Genomic DNA, 6,000 nt, shown 5'->3' with positions numbered 1-6,000 from the left:
CATGCACACGCACATGCACACACACAGGCACACACAGGAATGCACACACACACACACAGGAACGCACACACGCACATGCATGCACACACACATAAACACACACACACACGCACAAAAAAACATACACACACACACACACACACACACTCATTTACAGAATAATAGTAAGAGTAAAAGTAGGGGATGGAGTAGGAGATGGAGACAAATTGACAAGTGTAATTTCTTTATTTCTTTTTGCGGAGAGAATGTGCAGGACTGAGCAGCGGTCATGTTTTGTACCGCTATGTGGTACATCTAGTTCTTCCAGGAAACTGTGATCCTGGCATTAAAAAAGCATTAGAGAGGACCCTCTAAAAGCCTAATCACTCCTCACTTGTCAAAGGATCCTGCCATTGACGCAGCCTGCCTCTCACTGCTTCTCTAAAGAAAACAGCAGTGCTTCAGAATACATGTATTTTAGCACTGCGTTCAGAACGACAAAATACCAGAATGGCATCACAGTCCTTAAATTAATTAATTAATTACAGTTATGGGGGGGGGGGGGGTGGCATTTCCATAGATGCATTGGTGGATGAGGAGGGAAACCTTGTCTTCAATCCTGGAGGAGACGGTAAGCCGGTGGAGTGAGTGGAGAATGGGGGTAATGTGCTCGTATTTCCGCACTCTCATCATCAGGATCCTAGCTGCAGAGTTTGGAATGTATTGGAGCCTCTGGAGGCTCTTGCTAGGGATCTCGATGAGAAGTGCGTTGCAGTAGTCCAGTCTGGAGGAGATGTGGAGGCGTGCATCAACTTTTACACATCTGGGAGGGAGAGGGTGGGGTGGAGTTTGTTACGAAGGTGGCAGAAGGAGATCTTGCAGAGATGGTTGATGTGGGATTCATAGGTGAGTTGGGGGTCCATTTTAATGCCAAGGATGGTGACTGATAACCTGACCCTAGCCAGATGAATTTCGTTCCGCTATAGCTCCGCCTAGCTTCACTCACATCCATCTGGGACCTCTTCCATTGAGAGTGATTTCTGCAACCGACTTTATGGTTCAGCCAATCAGGACGCAGGGCGGGAGTTTCATAGATGTGACATAGCGTAGAAGCGACTGTGACACTGTTGTTAGCGTCACGGGTTGGCTTCGATGTGAGTGGTTGAAGTAGCACGTCAATAGATGACGGACAAGTGGCTTATTCAATCATATGCAAGCATTTTTTGATTAGGCCCAGCCTTCTGAAGCAACACTTCAATGGATCGGTTCCAGATGGATGAGTGGAGCTAGGCGGAGCGAAATTCATCTGGCGAGGGTCAGGTTAGGTGGGTGATGAGGAGAGGGGGATGTGACCAGAGAAGGTAATGCTGGTTATGGATGATGATTGGGTCTGGTGAGGGCTGCCAACTATGATGGCTTCAGTGTTGGAGCTTTAAAGTTGGAGGAAGTTGTGTTCCGTCCACACCTTTATCTCCTCCAGACAGGACGTGAGCTTTGATGGGGATGATGATGAAGACGATGGTGATGATGAAGGAGGAGCTGCAGCTGTGGCTTTGACATAAAGCTGAGGGTCACCAGCATAGCAACGGAATGAAATCCCATGGTGGCTGATGACTTGTCCAAGGGGGATGAGGTAGAGGATGAAATGGATGGGGCCCAGCACTGACCCCTGGGGGACCCCGCAAGTGACTGTGTGTGGTGTGGATTTGGAGTGACCAAGGGAGATGTATTCTGTTCGATCGGTGAGGTATGACTTGAACCAGCTGAACAACCTTAAATTAAGGCCATCTTAAATTATTCATCTTTAAAACACATGAAGGCTGTGCTGTTTACAGAAAGCTTGGTAAATAATCTATAGAGGTCTATCTGCCAATTAGGTGGAAATGCAAGTGTTAACTGCTTATTAACGGCTCACATGAAGATAAATCTGCCACTGCAGAAAGACCACTGCTCCCAGAGAGGAGGGAGAGAGTGAGAGAAAATTGATTTTTGTGAAATGTTATTTACAAGCATATCCATATGGTAATAGCCTACTGGTCTTCATGGCCTCTCTATAATCTGACATTTTCCAAGTTTTTCACCACCGCTGGGCCTCCCAGCCAGAGCTTCCACTTTTCTATCCAATACCACCTGTCTCGTCTCCAGCCGCCCCCTTCTCGTTTTTGGGTTTTCTCTCTACACATCTAAGAGCTGTCTATTGATTTGTTTCATTTGACATCTCTTTTTCTCTTCAATCACTTTGCCCCCAACCCCCCCCCCCCCCCGTGTTTGTGCATTGCTACAGCATTTGTGTATAGACACTCCCACACTCCACTCTCCCTCCCTTCTATTTATTCTCTCTCTTGCTCTCTTGCTTTCTCACACACTCTTCAAGATACACTCCTGCATGCACGCACTCATACACAGACATGGAGGAACGCACACGCACGGATCTCGCTCTCGCCCTCTGACTGGTCGCTGCTTTCAGCTGTCCGGACACACCGACAGAAGCGAACGCTGCAACGCCGTTTTCCTCTTGCGCTCCTCGCGGCGTGATTTTCGTCTTTTTTTTTTCTCTCCGAACGGCTCTCCGCCTTCTGCAAGTCATCTGTGTCATGAACCTGCTTTCGGCTTGTTGCTAAGGACACTAAAATAGCCAGGAGTGGACTCCGACGTTGTTTTGTTGCTAAGGTAATAAATGCATTCATTGACAGGTTGAGAGGGCTTTTGGCGATTTGAATGGCTGGTGATTGTGTGGCGCTGTTTGTGTTGTGGGCAGACTCCTCTTATTGCTGGCCAACTCTCCCGCTTGCAACAACCTCTCCTCTCCTCTCCTCTCAGCTCCAGCAAACACTTGTTAAGATGGACTAGCTCAGGGGTTCGCGGCAGCTGTGAATGGGTTGTGTGTGGATTCGTTAGGATTTGGTTTGTTCGTAAATGCGACGCAAAGAAACAGCTGAATCTCTGAGTCTCTGTGCAGCAATGCTCATCTTTCGCTTCATTAACTCACTACCGCGGGTCCTAATTAAACAGCGTTCTCTGTGAATGTCAGTAGCCTACCACCCTGCACTCACAGACACAGACTCTCTCTCTCTCTCTCTCTCTCTTTCTCTCTCTCTCACACACACACACAAGTCCTGAAGTTGTGTGTCTGAAAACGGCTTGTCAAGCAACACAGATGATTGGAATTCCTTTATCTCAGCTATTGTTTGTGTTCTTCTATTTTAAAATAAATTTGGATTTAGACAGATAGATCTTTGATCTATTAACCTTAACATTAGTCAGTTTCAGTTGTCAGTCAGACAGCAGTCATGATGTCAGTCAACATCACTCAGGCTGGCTATGGAATGGTAGTATTTTAAGAAGAGGTAGCCTATGAGCTACTGAAAGTAATGTTATGATGCATGCCTTAGTATAACTGCCTGGGCTCATGAGTGAGAGGCAGATGATGGCTCATTTCCGCACTGCTGCTATCCCTAGCCTCTCTCTCTCTCTCTCTCCCTCTCACTCTCCCTCTCTCTCCCTCTCCAGCCGCTCAAAAATTGTGAATGTGTCATATTATGTAATGATGTCTGTGACCTTATGGCTGAGTGGAGAGTGAACAAAAGCTGCTCTCAAACGGAGCGCATGCTTGCCGCCATTCACCCATGCTTGATTGTAGGCTACACAGGTGATGCCATGAAGGAGAACGCTGTGCCTGCCCGGCAGAAACAATATTCCTCAAATGAGAATGGGCTCACTAGACTGCACACTATCAAAATTGGAATCGGATCTATTTGGCCAATTGAGTAAATCACACACAAGGCATTTTGCCTCAGCTGGTGGTGGTGGCATTCTAGCAGCGTAGAGAATATGTAGACAACATACGATACAACAAATTGACTAAATACTAAACAATATACAAAAAAACAATATAGAGAAAATATATACAAACAATGTACATAACTATAGAATGGAGTATGCCTAAATCCATTTGGGTGGTCCATTTGATCTACAAGCGACCGAGACACGGATAGATAGAACAGCCAAATTAGGCCTTCTGCATGTAACAGTAGCCTAATTAGAGCAGGCTGAATGCAATTTCCCCAAGTCTGCTGTGCATTCCATTTATTTGTGAGTTCCAGTTCTGTGAATAGATTAGTATTGATCTGCCTCAGATAAGCTCTTCTGCCAGTCCAGGTGACGGATGTTTTTTTTTACGGAACTCACAGGCAGTTTATTCTCTAGTTCCAGGCGCATCCTCTTTAGACTGACTACTGTTTGAAGCCATGCTACTAACCTGTGTGTGTGTGTGTGTGTGTGTGTGTGTGTTCGTTCGTTTGTGTCTGTGTAGGGGGGGTTATCAGGTGAAGCCCGTGTGGCGACAAAAATGTGATTGCTTTCCTGGCGCTGGTCCAGCTTTATGCCGGTCCCTATCAGCAGCGCTCCGACTCGGAGAGCATCACACTCACACACACACACACACACAGACACACACACACGCTCAGAGAGCATGAGCCGCAGCGAGGTCCTCTCCATCCAGGATGGTCCAAGTGCGGCCTTATCGAACCCGGCACTTCCTGTGTGACATACCATGTTGAAGTGCATGTGGAGACGAGACTCAAGCAGGAAGTCGCAGTGAAAAAATAACATCCAAAGCTTTTCACGATTATTCACAGGAGAGATGGTCTTGTGCTGTGTGTGTGTGTAAAGTGTGTGTAAGAGTAAACTCACCTGGGCATGAGTGTTTGAAGAAATAAAGGTGTTCAGGAAAATCCACAGATCCTTGGAGCATACACACACTCACACTGACACACACACACATAGAACTAAGGATGTGACAATATATTGATGTGGTAAGATCGTATCGCATGGTGTTTGTGGTGTATCGTCCTGCCGGAGATATCTGTGTGGCAATACAGGCTCCTCCATCTCTTTGACTTACCAAAGCCCCTATCTACTTCATGACTTCTCGTGATGGTGCTTGTCAATGTACAGTATGAACTTGAATAAAAAACTTACTTGGAGAAAGTGGCAGACAGTGCAAGGGTTCTACTTTGTTGTACTTGAAATAAATGCATAATTCCTGCTTTTTGTCTGTTTCGGAGGAGTTTTTCTTATTCAGTTACAGTTATATAGATGTTACACAGATATCGCTGATTTTCTTGCAGTGTATCAAGTATTGCAGGATCACTGTATCGTGATACTGACGTTGTGGACAAAGTATTGTGACAGTATCGTCTTGCAAAGTACTCTGTGATTCCCACCCCTACACAGAGCTACAACAGACATCTCCATCTGGGACTTGGCCAGAGGGGTTTGGGTTCACCTCCCAGGGAGGTATGGGAGAGTGGTGGAAAATGACCGAGCTCTCAGCAACTCTTTCTTTCTCTCTTTCTTTCTCTCTCTTTCTTTCTCTCTCTCTCTCTCTCTCTCTGTAGCACATACATAATAGTTGCAATAGATTTTTGCAGTCAACTTCTCACACACACAGATACTGTACAGACACAGAGACACACACAGACACACACACACATACTGTACACACACACACACACTGTACAGACACAGAGACACACACACACATATACTGTACACACACACAGAGACACACACACACATAGGCCTATACTGTACAGATACAGAGACACACACAGGCCTATACTGTACAGACACAGAGACACACACATACTGTACACAGATACATACTAAACACGCCCACCCACATACACACACACATTAGCATTCTGAAATGAATGGGAGCACTGACATTTCTCTCACTCTGCTATTCCCCTCACTTTGGCCATGTGTGTGTGTGTGTGTGTGTGTGTGTGTGTGTGTGACGCCGCCTGGCACTTAGCTGCTGCCTGTCTGTCTGCTCTCTTATCGCTGCTCAGAACAGAGGCAGACAGACAGGCAAGCATACAGACAGACAGACACACACACACACACACACACACACACTGTAGCCAAGAGCCAGAGGGAGACTAACCTGTGTGTTGTCTGTGGTGAGTGTTTGAGTATGATGCTGGGTTTGCCTCTGTGGTGAGTGTTTGAGTATGA

The 6,000-nt window shown here is 46.3% G+C and overlaps 1 protein-coding gene across 2 annotated transcripts in view; it reads left to right on the top strand.

The window, feature by feature from the left end:
- The first annotated feature begins 2,396 nt into the window (after nt 1–2,396).
- LOC121693554 (regulator of G-protein signaling 6-like) overlaps nt 2,397–6,000 on the top strand; it is a 77,011-nt gene continuing 73,407 nt past the window's right edge. For both annotated transcript variants that reach the window (XM_042073082.1, XM_042073081.1), the window contains exon 1: nt 2,397–2,649. The gene's annotated coding sequence lies outside the window, so the exon portion shown is untranslated. The remainder of the gene's footprint in view (nt 2,650–6,000) is intronic.

Source organism: Alosa sapidissima, chromosome 19 (assembly GCF_018492685.1).
Source record: "Alosa sapidissima isolate fAloSap1 chromosome 19, fAloSap1.pri, whole genome shotgun sequence".
NCBI classification, from domain to species: Eukaryota; Metazoa; Chordata; class Actinopteri; order Clupeiformes; family Clupeidae; genus Alosa; species Alosa sapidissima.
The sequence above is the reverse complement of the archived record's forward strand: the minus strand, read 5'-3'. Positions and strand labels throughout refer to the sequence as shown.